Below are 14,652 nucleotides of genomic sequence, written 5' to 3'. Positions count from 1 at the left end.
AATTTAAAATGATATATTGTCCTGAAGGCTATTTCTTATCTCCTCTGTCCATGTTTTACTGCTCACATTACAATCATATTCTGTTGTTCTTAAAAGGAATTTAGGCCATTTATTTATTTCTTCAGTACATAAACAGCCAATCGATAAAGACTCACAGTGGTTTACAGCAAACCAATAAAAAGATACAGCCTATTAAAATGTCCGCAACCTAAGTATTAAAATCAAAATGTGTAAGCAATCTAATGGAAAAAATAAACAATACAACCAAACTGTATGAAAAAATAAACAGAACAATTAATTTAAAGTTAAAATATGGCAACTATTAACTAGCCATCAAACATTCTATAGAAGAGCAGTGTCTTAAGCAACTTCTAGAATGTTAAGAGGGATGATGTAAACATAGTTCCAAACAGGAAATTATTCTATATGGTAAAATAGTGTCAGAGAAACAGCATTTCCTTTTGCTTCACAAAAAATATAACTAGAAACTTTTCTCAGGAAGAGCTAAGCTGATGGAATGATTAGATGAATCTACTGTATGGAGATACCACCATTTAAAAATATATTGTCTCAAGCAGCTGGTGATAATTACAGAAGTTCATGGCAAGCCACATACTCCAAGATTCTCTTTTAATCCACGTAGTGTAGGTTTTTCAAGATGAGTTCGCTTTCATCTTCAGAAACTAATGACACAGTATTCGAGATTTACCTCAATTATAGAAAATCTCTTGTTCAACAACTGTTTTGGTGACTTGACAAACTGGATTTTCCTCTCATATCAATGGAAATATGACATCTCCATTTATATAGTATGTTCAGAGTTCATACATAGGTGCAATGTGTACAAGCTGTAAATTAGTTTCATACTGTTTTTTATTTAATAAAATTCTAAATACTTTCTTCTGGTGATTCTTTTAATATTTTTATCTTTTCACCTATTTTTCCAAGTCTGCCTTTTTTTAGTCATTTCTACTTTGCTGTTATTTAATCATTTATCAAAAAAAAATTCAGATTTTAATTCCAAGATATTTGTTTGCTCTGATAACCAAGCAAAGTGACTAAATTAGTGGACCAGCGAAATGCTGTGGATATAGTATACTTGGATTTCAGTAAGGCATTTGACAAAGTAGACCACAACTTACTTCTTATTAAGTTAAAAAAATGTAGGACATATAGTATCACCACCAGATGGATTGATAACTGGCTGACAAACCACACTCCAGTGTGTAGTCCTTAATGGAACTACGTCTACATGGAGGGAAGTAAACAGAGGGGTATCCCAAGGTTCTGCTCTAGACCCAGTACTCTTTAATATCTTCATAAACAATTTAGATAAGAAAATAGAAGGGGAACTCATTTGGCAGGAATAGCCAACACCTCAGAAGCTAAGGATACAGAAGGATCTTGACAGACTTGAACACTTGAAATTTAAAAAAGGCTAAGTAGGAAGTTGACACTCTGCTCAGAGAAGATTGTAGAAGAATAACAGATGGTGGGGACAGTGAAGAGCATTTCAGATCTTACTTAAAGAGAAACTTTCTAGCAGTGAGGACAATTAACCAGTGGAATAGCTTGCCTTCAGAAGTTGTAGGTGCTTTATCACTGGGGTTTTTAAAGAAGAGACTGGACAGTCACCTGTCTGAAATGGTATAGGGACTCCTGATTGAGCAGGGACCTGGATTAGAAGACCTCCAAAGTCCCTTCCAGCTCTATTCTGATTGATATTTGAGAAATTATGGAAATCAAGTGCAGAAGATTACAGAAACAACCTGGAAGGAAAAACTTAAGAAAATAGTGCCAGAGGTGTTTATAATAGAGAAGATGAAAAGAAATGTGATGGTTGTCTTTGTATATCTGAATGGCCTTCATGTAAGAAAAAGGCAGTATTATTCACAGATGCTGCAGAAAACATGACAAAGAATAATGAGTTTAAATTACACCCAGACACATTTCTTAATATCAAGGGGTGTGAACAATGAAACAAAATGCTTTGGAAGGTGTGGACTCTTCTGTGCTGGAAGCATTTAAACAGAAATTGGATAGCTATCTGTTATGGATGCCACAGTACTGATTCCTGCCCTTGACAGGATGTTGGACTAGATGATCTCAAAGATCTATTCCACTTCTTATATTATTCTTCCTTTTAAAATTTCAATAGCATATATTTTTAATTTAGTCTGCTTTTCATACACATATTGTCTTTTAGTGTTGTTATGTAGATTAAATCAGTGGATCACACATTTTATTTACTATATAATTACATACCACTGTGGAAACACAGTGAGAAATCTTGGGCTAATCACTCTTATTTAGAATAATTATCAAGATTCACATCTGAGTTCTGCAATAAATTACTTGTCATAGCATCGAAATCAGGTGATTGTAAGATTTTTTGGAAATTGCAAAAAACCAGTTGCAATTCTTTCCTCTTCCGAGTTCACAAGTATTGTGATTCTTTCCCATCTCCTTCTGCTGATGGATAACTGCAGGATTGTCCCTATCCTTCTATCTTGGGAATTCCCTTCATTTTTCTCCTTCTTGACTGTGAGCAGTAGAAAAAGGAGATATTTCAACTTCAAATGAAAAAATCTAATGTCTTATTAGTCATGCAACTGTTGTCTTCCACTAATTATCAACACCACTGAAATGTACAGACATCTTCCTACATGTCCTTAGGCAGCTATGGCATGATTGCACCTTCAATGCCACAAGTATAAAATACGCTCTACTCTGAATTCCATGTAATGGAGTACATGGGTAATCTTGAAGGGGATAGAAGATGCTACGTAGTAAACAATCAGACAAGAGAGACTCCTTTAGACCCATACTCATTTAGCAGTCAAAGAAAGAAAGTTAGGAAGGACCAGCCCTTATGCATCTAGCAGTTAAAAGTAATAGACAGAAAAATTGTACCTGCAAGATTCTATTAATATAGCCTTATAATAAACTAGATTTAGCTAATCTAGTTGTTTTTCCTATATGGTTTACCCAGGAAGGCCAACAGTATATTTCCTCCACTCCAAAATAGGAGGTGGAAGAGAGGCAGAAACACACAATGAAGGTATTCCAGGATCAGGAAGAAAAGACGGAAAGCTGCAAATGTTTTCAGTGTGGCTAAAAGCTGCAATGGTTAACCTGCATCATCACAGGAAACAGTCCAATAAATTTGACATCCCTTTTCTTATGTGGGGTGGGGGGAGATAAATGTGATGCTTCCTGATGCTAATATCAGCAGAGCAATTGTAGGAGAATTTAACCCAAGAGCCTGAAGTTCCTGAAGAAAACAGGAGTCTGCAAAACTGGAAGGCATTCAGCACCAGCTATGGGCATAGTAGTAGCTGGCCTGAAATCGAAAAAGTTTGAGTAGAGGGATGAACGTAGGTATTATAACTACATTTAGCTGTACTTAAAATGTCAGGCCAATTATTTTTCTGCTGTTTACCAAATAATGGTGTTATTTCATTCAGTCAGTGCATGCAATGTGATGGAAAATAAGTACTCACTTGTCACAGATTACATTTTGACAGAACTCATCAGCCAGTAGATAATAAAGAAAAAAGTAGCTATTTGTAGAATATCTTGTAAAAATCCTCCTCCTCCTCCTCCTCCTCCTCCTCTTCTTCTTCTTCTTCTTCTTCTTCTTCTTCTTCTTCTTCTTCTTCTTCTTCTTCTTCTTCTTCTTCTTCTTCTTCTTCTTCTTCTTCTTCTTCTTCTTCTTCTTCTTCTTCTTCTTCTTCTTCTTCTTCTTCTTCTCTTCTCTTCTCTCCTCCTCCTCCTCCATGGGGGTCGAGGGAGATACAAATGTCTGGCTCTTACTTTTCTGGTGACGTCAACCATTGTTAATTAATGTTGTTGTAATGTTGTCTCTCCATCTTCTGGATCTACCATGTGTTCTTTGACCTTATTCTCTTTTTGTATATATACTTTGTATGGTATGAAATCCCACAACATCCTCTCCAGGTAAGCAAACCACTTTATTTGCTGTTTTTGTGTAATTTAAGACTGGTACTATGCCAATTCTTTCTCTTACAGTCTCATTACTGACTTTATCTCTTTTGGTCACTCCAGCAGCTTTCATCAAACATCTCATTTCCATGGTGACTAACTTTCATTTATGTTCTATTGTAAATGTCCATGTCGGACACTGGTAAGATAGGGTGGAGATTAATATGGTTTGTATGAGATGCTTCTTTGTGCTGATTGGTAATGCCTTATGTTATAGGAATGGAGCAAGCTGCCCTAATACTTGTTTTGACTTACTGCTGACTTACATTAGAATGGGTGGTGAACATTAAAATGTGTGACCAGTATGAAAGAAGTATTTTGATATGATTTCCTCATTTAGAGAGAATGAATGAAAATTGAAGTTACCAAACAAATATATGAAGGAAAAGTGAATGTATCAAGAGGAAGACCAACAAAACTGTGGTTGGATAGAACTGATGAGATCCTTGAAAAGAGAAAGAGACTAGATGTTTATTTTATTTTTATATTTATATATCAAATTTGGAAAATTCCTATCTCACTCACAGACTAATTCTAGGCATTCATTCATTCATTTTAGTAGGAAGCAGTTACAACAGGAACAGAATAATTGAGATTAAAAGTTCAAACGACAGGGAGTGGGCCTTCTATGTACTAACCAACCCAAAGTTGTGTGTTTGTGAACCACAAGCAAGTTGGCACAGCCAAGTCTTCAAACACTTCTGAAAATGTTTGAAAGGCCAGGAGAGTGGAGGCTAGCCTCCCCTCTGGGGCCAGGGCAGAATATTCCAAAGGACGGGGGGGGGGGGGGGGACAACAGAGAAGACTCTCTTTCTGGATGCACCAATCAAATTATTTAACTTATGAAGTCTGTAACATATCCTCCCTGCCTTTATATGTGAAGTGCAGCATGGACACAGAGAAAGTAATGAGCAATTAGAAATATATGACAGCGTATAATGAATGCTATTTGTATAAACTCCTTTTTGTTACATTTCTTTCTGTAGTCCTCAGAGTTTATTATTTTGTTACTCCTTCTCTAGACTCCATATAAAATTGCTTATCCTAAAAAGATGGCCTTATCACCTATGCCTGGCATGAATATAAATAAATATTTTCAATTGCTTTTCTACATACAGAGTTACAGTTTTGCAAAGGATTTATTTTGTTTCCAATACTCATACATATACAGGAAGTATGCCCTTTACAACAAACACATAGGAAGATCCATATGTGGTGAACTAGGGAGTGAGTGTGTGTGTGTGTGTGTGTGTGTGTGTGTGTGTGTGTTATATAAAGCTACTAATTAATAGGAGCAAAATTAAAGGGGGGTACTTAGGTCTAAAGTTATGAGTCATATCTATAGATTCTATGCCTGGTAAATATAGTTTGGAGAATGGAGATTAAACTCAATACTGCCCTAGCAGAGTTATGGAATATAAAACTAAAATATAATAAAAATCATAAGGACTTACAGAAGTAAGTAAGTAAGTAAGTAAGTAAGTAAGTAAGTAAGTAAGCACCATTAATTTTAATAACCTAATTCTATTCAACTTTATTCCATGTAAGAGTAATATATACATAGATCACACGAACTAGTTCAGAACATGCGATATTCATCAATTTGTATAAAGACTAAAATTAATCCTCCCATTAACGCAACAGCAAGGAGAAAATTGTAGCTGGTATCCCCATGCTCTTGTGATACAACTTAATTGGGCTAGCAAGAAATCTCATGTTAATAACAAACCTGAGATAGAAAATATAATAAATTAACATATAATATTAATATTATTTTGGTCAATGCTACAGCCAATGATTCTGTAGTGGATTACCATTCAAGTACTAATCAGGACTGACCCCATCTAGCTTTTCCAGTTATCCAAGAAATGACGTCACTGAGCTGGATCAAAATATTTTAGTCATCTCATGAACAACAGAGTAGGATGACGATACACAAGAGATTTCGAAAGAATAAGGAAATGCTACAGGTAGAGCCCAGGGACACTTTACTTCATTTATATCCTGTCAGAATCATTTAACTTTTTGGCAATTACAGTCCATGAATTCTGAATCACTATTCATATTCACCATCAGATTTTGGGAAGTATTATCTGTAATCAGTTGCTTCACTAGAAACACCTGATTTCACTTTGAGTCAATATAGAATTTCTTTTGCTATTTTACAACCCATACGCACTAGAAGGTACTGAAATGTAGCTTCTGGTCAGGAATCATGGCAATCTGATGCTTTTCAAAGGTGAGGAGAGTCACTTCAGTTCTGAATTCCATCTGAAAGTCAGATTCTGGTCAATGTAATCTCCCTAGATCAAAGGGAGATCAAGAGATAAACCACATGTGTTCCAGATGGCAGTTCCTTCCAAGTTAACTGTAGAAATCGAAAAACTTTTGCAGTGGCTTGGGAATTGAGCTGCCAGGAGTCCTGAAATTCATTATTGCTTCCAACCCCACTTTCTAAGCACTTCAGGAAATAATTAATTACAGATGAAGAATGGTTTTCTTTGCATAAAAATAAAACTCCTTATGATGAAGTAAACCTTCTTTCAAGATCACAAATGAGAGAGAGACTATGATTTAAATATTCAAGATTTGTAAACACTTAAATAAGGTCTAAGAAAGTTTTTTAAATGTAGAAGCAAACAGTATTTTTCCCGTTTTCCTATTTTTATTTTTATTACCTATACTTTTGATGAATGTGCTTTGGTATTGTTTTTCACTAAACCTGTTAAAAAGACTAAGTGAATGCTTGCTGTTTATACTAAAAATGTGTATGCAATTGGTGGAATCTGCATAAAAAAAGATAAGGTAAAGAATCAGACTGTGACTTTAGTTGCCATGGAGATGTGATGCTTGTCGTGGCTGAAGGTATCCAGAGCTACTAAAATGAAAGTGTCTGAAACAAGAAGATAATAAAGGAGGAAAAAAGAGGCTTATCTTTTTATTTTGCCTGCTTGAGACATCTTTACTTTTGGATTAAAAATGACTACTACAAAATGGCAAGAGAGGGGAAAGAGAATTGGAGCAATCTGTGGAAAAAAATACTTACACAAGATATACTTCAGAAATTTTTTGAACAAATGGAAGAACGTTCTAGGGATATTTTAATACATTTTGTTAGAAAGAAAACAAGGGATCAAGTCCTGCAGCAGTATTTTAGTACAAGATTGAAAATGGATAATATTAATTGTTTTGAAAAAGATTCCTATTAGGATTTTGTGTAAGAGAAAAGAAAATCCTTCTTGGCTGAAAAATTAAAACAGAAAAAGATCTTATTTCGATGAGAGATATTGGAAAGCACAATTTTTATTTTTAAAAGCAAAAAACAATTGAATTCTGTCTAAAAGACAAGAGATTTTTTAGAAAGAACAAAAAGAAGATTTGGAGAAGATAAGCTTCAGAGGTATCAACATAATGGTCACAGTAGAGGCAACAGAAATTGGAAAAAGATAATACTGAACTATTCCTACAGGTACGGGTTTTTCTAAATTCTTGGAATATGAATTATAAATGTTTAACATGCTTCTCAAAAGAGGGGAAAATCATTATTTGAAAAAATTAAAGCAATACATCATTTGCCTACAAGAGACCTTTGGGTAAAAAAATTACTTCAGCATATATTAAAAAGAGAAATGAAATTGTTTACAATATTAACCCTCAGCTAAATCCAGAAGTTTTATTAACTGATGAACATAGTAGATTCACTGGAGTAAAGTTATATCACATGGAGTTAAAATAATAGTCCTGAGTGACTGAGAGTGGTTTCCCCACAATTCAACAGAATTTTGAAGAAATACATTAAATATTTTTAATATTTAAAATTTAAGCAATTTTAAGATATTAATATTACTGTGCAGACACGTTAAGGCAGAAAAATTGAGTGGTCTGTCCCTTGGTCATTGGAATTATGGACATGCTGAAAATGACAGCTGCTTCTCGAAGGTTGCTATGTGGTAGGGACATGTGGCCTGGCCTTCTTTCCAACATGAAATTTGGAGATCTTCAAAAAATAAGTGTGTGATGGGCGATGGGCATGTGGTGACTAGCTCCATGTCCTACAGGGTCCTGGTGGAGCAGGATGGAGGGAGAAAGGTGTATGAGGGGGGTGCTCAAGCATCCCCGTCAGTCATAATGACCATAGGGGTGCTGCAGTGGCTGTAACTTTGAAATGGGTCTTTAAGTAGCTTTTGGGAGAAGGTCTGTCATAACTTTGCACTGTTATGTGACCAGCTATATTTTGAGGAGAGGACTACCTGTATGATAAAATGGGTTTAAAATGTTGCTTATAATATACAATGGAACAATTGGAAAATTTGTTGCTGAAATAAAAATTCAGAACACTTTAAAGTACAGTTGGAACCAGAGGCATTTTGTTTGGGACTAATGCAGGGGTCACCAACTTTGTTGGTGGACCAGCACTGGGCCACAGCATGCCAGCATCGGTCCGCACAAACAACCAAAGCCCCATCCATGAGATGCAGGCAGCACACAAAACTATGCACCCTCCGGTCCGCAGAAAAACCTCTCTCCACAGAACCGGTCCCTGGTCCCAAAAGATTGGGTACCTCTGGACTAATGGACAGGGAACCAGAAAAAGTCATGGAACTTTGTCTTTATATATGACATCTGCAGCAAGATTTTTATACACTCAAAAGTGCAAAGATTCAATACTGCTCACAAAAGAGTGGTACAGATAAAGGAATTTGCAGAGATGGCTAAGTTAACTTGATTAGACAAAAGACACTATTATCCACATTTAGGGTTGACTGTAAGCACATTATATACTTCTTATATATACGTCATCAGAAAAGTACTGATGATGTAGTCTGATGGATAATAGAAAAAAACTGAGCTTTTCTGTAATCATAGAGAAAGATGTAAGTTTGTAATCATACTTGTATCTGCCACAAAGGAAATTCATAGTTTTTTTCTATTTCTCTTTATTCTTTTTGCATCTTTGCGCTCTCTCTTTCTCGTTAATGAGTGAAAAACAGTGACCACCTTCTCTGTGATGTTCAAAATACACAAATATGTAAAGAACAGTTCTCTAGATCAGGGGTCTCCAACCTTTTTGTTTTGGCGGCCCAGTGGGAAATGGAGGGGCAGGTGCCTTACGCACGCATGCACAAATGTGAATGTGGCCACACATGTGCAGGCACATACAAACAGGCTGTGAGCACGTGCGAGACTCTCAGCAACAGCAGTGCCTGTGTGAGGCTTGTGGTGCCACCACCTCCAGGCTCACGGTGATGCTACCACCAGTGTGAAGATCGCGCCATGGCCCACAGCAATGGTGCCACCTGCAGCGATGCCGCCCCCGGTTGGAAGCTTGTGCCATGGCCTGCTGCGCTGCCGCCCCCAGGCAAGGATCACAGTGCAGGCCACTTGCTACTTGCGGCACTGCCGCTATCTAGGCAATACTAGCAACACTACCGCTGACCACACAATACTTGCAGCAATGTTGGCATGAGGGAGGATGAGCATGAGCACACATGCATGCACTGCCCAGCTATTCATACACCCAGTGGCCAAGAGGCCACATCCCAGTAGTGGGCCGCGGCCCATAGGTTGAGGACCTCTGTTCTAGATGCTCTCAGTTGTATGACTCTCCTACAACAATTCTACCTTGTTTGTTCATTTGTTCATTCCAATATTACTTATTATTTAATAATTAATCTGAAAATGTTATATTGGAAAAATATTTTAAATTTAATCTTTATAACCCTTTCATTTTTCTCACAAACTCAGTTCAATCTGGAATGTCTTATAATAACTTATACAACTGAAGAAAAATAAGCAAAGTTCCTGACACTAATAATACAGATTCTTACATTAATATGAGGAACTATTAATTCCTATGATATATGAGGAAAAACCTTTTTTCTTGTCTTTAACAATATGTTTTTACCCCTACCATCTAAAAGGTGAAGAATGGAAGTATAACTCAAAAGACAATGTTAATACAAAGTTTATTTATAAATAGATCTAATACTATACAAAGGTTATTTCCAGAAAATGTGAAACTAGAAATTTACAGAAAATATAAACCCAGAAAGTTAATATATAATAAAGGCAAAATATAGAATATAGTTTGCTAATCTGAATTACCGTATATACTTGAGTATAAGCCGACTCGAGTATAAGCCGAGACCCCCAATTTCACCCCCAAAAACTGGGAAAAGTTGTTGACTCGAGTATAAGCCGATCCGCCGTTCTGCATGCCTCGGAGGCTGGATCCGCGCTCTGCAAGCCTCTGGGATCCTGGGAGGCCTAATGCAAGCACCAGCCCGCCTGCCTCAGGTCTCCCCCACCCCCAGATACTGGGCTTCAGCACAGCTGGCTGTCTTGCCAAAGAGAAACATCTGGGAAGGAAAACCCTGTCTTACCTCTTTCCCAATTCTGCCTCTGCCCTTCCTCCTACCAAGGTGTTCTGGGACTAGTTCCCTAGCCTTTTGGAGCTTTTGGTGTTCGCCCATCAGCTGTCTACGGGGAGGCAACAAAGCTGCCTCTCTAGGCTTTGAGAAAAGGCCCCTTGCACAAAAGGCAGCTTCAGGACGAGCTTCCAAAAACCCTTTCCTTCCTTAACGCCCTCCCCACCTTCCCCCAGAAAGCCATATTTCTTTTTTTTTATTGAAAATTTTTATTGAAGTTACAATATTATCCCCTCCCCAACCCACCCCAGAACCCCTCCCCCTCCCCCATATTTCTTCAATAACAAAAACATAAAAAGCTGGTTGGGATGTACTCGCTGATTTCCCCCCCCCTTTTTTTAGATGCTAAAACTAAACTCTCCCTCTGCCTTCCAACCAATATCCCTTTTTAAAATCTTACCTTGGCTCCAGATGGAAGAGTAGAGGAACTAAGCTAGTAAGGAGAGAATTTTTTTCTGCAACTTTTTACTCCTGAAGTAGTAGTAGTAGTAATAGTAGTAGTAGGAATAATAATAATAAATCCCTAAAAGTTGTGCCAGAAAATGGAGGACGCTGGGTCTTTGCAAGTTTTAGCTGTCTGTCAGACTGCCTGAAAAGGGCGGCCTTCAGGCAGCCAGGCGGACAGCTAAAGCTTGCAAAGACCCAGCGTCCTCCATTTTCTGGCATAACCTTCGGAGATTACTTTAAAAAAAAAAACAAAAAAAACCTTCAGAGGAAAAACAGCTGCAGAAACATTTTGTCTCCTTGCTGGCTTGGTTCATCTACTCTTCAGCCAGGAGGGAGTCCAAGGCCTAGAGAAGGAGAGCTTTGCAGCATCCCTATGGACAGCTGATGGGCAGACAGCTGAAAGAAGCAGGCAGGCAGGGCGCGGAGGAACGGAGACCTGCAGGTCTCGGACTGCGGTGGCTTGGGAGAGGTGCGCGCGATCCCGGAAGCACCAAAGCCTCGGCCGCGCACAAGTCCTCGGTAAGTTTTTTTGTTGACTGGAGTATAAGCCGAAGTGGAATTTTTCAGCCCAAAAAGTGGGCTGAAAAATTCGGCTTATACTCACGTATATACGGTAATTTTAGATTTTATTTTATGAGAAACAGCAACAATTTTAAAAGCCATTGTAGGAGATGACTAGGTTGAGCCCGAAGAAGGTTGCTCAAACACTCACCGTCTGATGAGGCAAGGCAAGTGGGTTGGGTGGAGCTGCTCCCTGCACCGACATCTCAGGGCCCCCGCAGCCAGGCCACTCCCCACCCAGCAACCTGCAATTAGTGCAGGTTTGCATCCCACCAGGCTCAAGGTTGACTCAGCCTTCCATCCTTCCGAGGTGGGTAAAATGAGGACCCAGATTGTTGGGGGCAATAAGCTGACTTTGTAATAATGCCGCTTGGGGTGTGTGTGAAAGCCCTAACAAGCAGGCATATACATAGAATGAAGGCTACTGCTAAGCTTGTAAGCCGCCCTGAGTCTTCGGAGAAGGGCGGGATATAAATGTAATAAAAATAAAATAAAATAAATAAATAAGTCATGAGTCCCTGTGCACCTGCAAGAGATCTAAGTCCAGCCCACCTTGAATGCCTTCTTACTCCCGTTCATTTTCCTTGGTCATTAATAGATCAGATTTTTTTTAGAGAGCTTAAGTTTGCAATTACTCAGAGACCATGGGGTGCTTCACCCAGCAGAATCTCAGAGACAATATGACTAAATAAGTTGAACTACTGCAGACAAAATGGAAGCCAAACATACTGTACAGAGAAATCAGCCTCCAATAGAAATTGTATGTGTTGTGTGTATTTACTCCAGATATAAATCCCAGGACTTTTCTTCTGCTATTCAATTAACAGACTTGAGTTTGGAAACCAGTTTATGTGTAACATTTCCTGCCTTGTTAGGTAGCTTCCTGTTTGTCAGCTTCAACCCTTACAATATATTTATTTTGCAATTTGATCTTTGTTCATTTTCTCTATCCCATCATACCTCCTAAACTATTTCTTTTGCATTCAACCCATTTTAATTGACTATGCATTTATTCTTAACCCTTTTTCATTTTGATTAAGTGCCATTAAGCCAATATCAATTCTTGGTGAATATATATATTTTCTCCATAACAATCTGTCACTATTTCAGATCTTCCAATAATGTACTGATTGCCCTGTAACTCAGTCCATCGATCTTTTCTTGCTGCTAGTTGCCCTCTTCTTTTCCTTGCCCTAATGTTAAAGCCTTCTCCAGAGAGCTAGGACTTTGCAAAATGTGTCCAAATTGCTTAATGTGTCTGATAATTTGAACCTGGTCATCTGCGCCTTGAGTGAGTACATTAAGTTGATTTGTTTGCTTTCTTGGCTGCCCATAATATTCTCAGGAATATTCAAAACTAACAATATACATCCTATCCTGATTCTAATCACACCAGACAGGTAGCAACAACCAGAATCAAGTATCCTTCAGATAACCAGGACCTATACTATGAAGTTCTTTGTAGATGATAACCAGGATTTTGAATTGTACCCTGAAACCACCAGGCAACCACTGCCATTTGCAGAGCAGTGGGTAACACAGATTTTATATGGCATGATCAACACCTCCCACACTGCTATGTTCTGGACCAGCTGTAGATTCTAAATAGTCTTCAAGGACAGTCCCATGTAGAGTACATTACAGGGATCCATTCATGATATGATTAAAGTGTTAGTTCAGGAAAGGGTGCAGCTGATGCAGTACGTGTACCTGTGCGAAGGTCCTCTTAGCCTTAACATTGAACAAAAGAAGACTGTCCAACTAAGGGTAGATGATTGTGAATTAGGGGCTACTTTGAAAGACCATGGCCAGTAGCTGAGAGGACACAACAAGTTGCATCTGTTGCACAAAGTTCCAGCAGGCACATCAGATGTGCATGTGGGAATTTGCAGCAAGCTCAGGCTGCTGCTGAAGTGAGGCAGGTTTGCAATGAGTCTGGCAGTTGGAATGACAACAGTGGTGATAAGGCCAGGGCTGACAAACTCTCAATACCAAGAAGGAAGAATACAGTAACGTTCAGATGGAGTTTGCAAGGATAACCAGTTCAGAGCAGCCTAAAAGGTAAAGATGGAGTGGGGGTGGGGGTGGGGGGGAGAGGCAGGTGGGAGAAGTTGAAGTGGAGGCAAGCAGAGCAGGGCAGAGCAGGAGAATCATGAGATATTCACCTAATTACAATTACTGCAAGTGGGAATATTAGAACTGCCATTGCTAAGTAGTGAGTTCATGTGATGTTTTGTTTAATGTTCGCTTCACTTAAGAATGGAAATTCCAGTCCCAATTAGGTGGTTAAGTAAAGACTACCTGTAATGAACATGTCCAGGATCGCATAGTAGTTAGAGTGCTGCCCTTTGACATGAGAGACTAGGGTTCAAATCCCAGCTGCTGCCTACCAGTAGGGGTACTTGGACAAAGACATTCTAACACTTCATTGCCTACCTCAGATGCAAGAGTGACATGAACTAAGAGAATCATGCCAACTTGGACAAGACAATAGAACCTGGAATTGACGGAATGCTACTGTAACAGTAGACTTAATGAAAGGGATAAATTAAAACTATGAGGGAACTATGAATGGACAAAAGACTTACATCCACGCTAATAATAGCTGGAAACAGCTAGTTATTCAATGCTTCCAACATCATGAAGAGAAAGCTATCTTAATAATTTGAGATAGACCAATTACACCTTACATCCTGGATTCAAGAAGACCCAATTGAATGTGTAGCCAACATCTGAAGCTGGAACATCACTGCCACCCCCTCCATTACAGAGCAGCTGAAATGAAACATTTGATCAAGTATAAATCAGATATAATCATCTCTCAATACCAATGACCAAGGTTCATTGGAAAAGTATTGTCCAATACTATGATAGAAGAAAAATTGCCCTCATGACAATATCTACTACAACCATAATCCAAGTCAATGAACTGGTATACAGTATAACCACTGTAATGTTGGAAATGTTTGGCTGCAGTACATATGCCTCCCCTGGAAAATTGGACACTAAGATCAAAGCAATGTGGAAAGAAGTTAATTAGCTGGTGAAGATTGACCTACAGAAAGGTGTGGAGATTAAGGATAAGACTAGGTTCCTGAAAAAATATATAAGGATATGACTCTGTCTGAAGCCCTAGAGCACGGCTTTTCAACTAGTGATATGGGTACCACCTGTGGTACATTGGCACCTGGCAGGTGGTAGATGACCATCC

General features: G+C 38.4%; 1 protein-coding gene across 1 annotated transcript in view; it reads right to left on the bottom strand.

The window, feature by feature from the left end:
- CHD7 (chromodomain helicase DNA binding protein 7) overlaps window positions 1-14,652 on the bottom strand; it is a 224,030-nt gene that overhangs the window by 120,317 nt on the left and 89,061 nt on the right. The window lies entirely within an intron of this gene.

Source organism: Vipera berus (genome assembly GCF_964194415.1).
Source record: "Vipera berus genome assembly, chromosome: 3".
In the NCBI taxonomy this organism is placed as follows: Eukaryota; Metazoa; Chordata; class Lepidosauria; order Squamata; family Viperidae; genus Vipera; species Vipera berus.
This window is presented reverse-complemented; position numbering and strand designations above follow the sequence as displayed.